The sequence below is a fragment of the Galeopterus variegatus genome, unplaced genomic scaffold (genome assembly GCF_000696425.1).
Source record: "Galeopterus variegatus unplaced genomic scaffold, G_variegatus-3.0.2 Scaffold3586, whole genome shotgun sequence".
NCBI lineage: Eukaryota > Metazoa > Chordata > Mammalia > Dermoptera > Cynocephalidae > Galeopterus > Galeopterus variegatus.
The window spans coordinates 17,053-18,588 of record NW_007729697.1 but is presented as its reverse complement, the minus strand read 5'-3'; positions in this window follow the sequence as shown (position 1 = coordinate 18,588).

Here is a 1,536-nt window from a genome sequence, read left to right as displayed (position 1 = left end):
GAGGGTCCTTCTGTTGAAGGACTGATCGACGTAGCACTTTGTAGACAGGTGTTTAGCGAGGTTGTGAGTCCCACTCAATAAAGCTAGATCCTAAGGTGGGGACAGAGGAAGGATCTTTTCCCTATTAACTGTCTTGGGAAAAGTGTGTAGAAGTGAGCAATAAGATCTGGTCTTCAACTCCCATCTAGACCAGGAGTCAAAACTGGGGAGTTGCCCAGACATGGAACATATTATCCCCTGGATGATTTTTTTGTGTGCCCATAGTTTCTGTTTACGTCCTTGCTATACAGCAGGCACTTCCACACACATCTTTCATTCCATCCTCGTAGCAGTTCTGTGTGGTAGAAAGGTCAGGGTTATTGGTACCTCTGGAGAAATGGGTCCCATCAGATATGTGACCTAATTGTGGGGCCAAGTCTTCTGACTGCAAGCTTGTTCTCTTTCCTGGCATTTGACAGCCCTTGAGCTAGCTACTTAGCTAATCTTTGGACAGCCTTTTTGGTTCTTGGGAAAGTTGGGCCTTTAAATAATAAAAATGCATGTGTGTGTGTGTGTGTGTGTGTGTGTGTGTATAGCTTATATATATATACACATATAGCCATTGCCTTTATTATAGCACATAAGTCTTTGTAAACCTATCTTTTCACTGTAAGTTACCCCCACCCATCGCTTCTAGAAGTGGCCACAATCACCCAAGGAAATGGATGGAGATTAATTAGGGGAAATCGGTAATAGTTTGTTCTCTGACTCAAGACCGGAAATTGCAGCTGGGCACTTCAGATAAGACCAGAGAAGAAGTGATTATCTTGAAATTCCACATTTGCTTGGAATAAAGTTAATATTTAAATTGATTTTAAAGGAAGTAAAAAAGAAAGTTCAGTGCTCCCTTTTTATTGCTCATCTCACATTCTGATTTTCTAAATCTTCTGTTTTTTCATTCTTTTCTTCTAAGAGAAAATCCCCGTGGTCAGAGTCATCAATCAAACAGTGTTTTAAGGCCCTTCTTGCCTGCCACATCCACTGTTGGTTAAATTGAAGTGCCTGTTTCTGGAGACCAAGAAAGGTGTGGCCTTTTCGGGGCCCAAGTTTGTGGTTGGGTGATGCAATAAAGCAAATTGATTAAAAAAGCAGTATAGGGTTCAGATCCCTGTACCGGCCAGCTGTCAAAAAAAAAGAAAAAGAAGAGCAGTATGTACTCATTGTTTCGGAGAGAACGAATCATTTTGGTGGTGTGTTTGTGGGGTGTGTGTGTGTGAGTCCATAACTTTTTTGGCACAACTCAGGGTAACCAAAAAGAAGTCAAACTATGGGTGTGGTTTTGTAACATATTTTCATTTATCAACATTTCCTGGATACATTTTTTATGTGAATAACGATTGTGTTATAAGTTTGTACCATTATTTAACCAATACTCTATGTGCATTGTGCATCTAAGAGTATTTCCAGATGTTTACTATCCTTATACAAGTCTGTAAAAATGTATGCAATTATCTCTTAGGCTAAATTCCTAGAAGTGAAATTGTTGGAATGAAAACT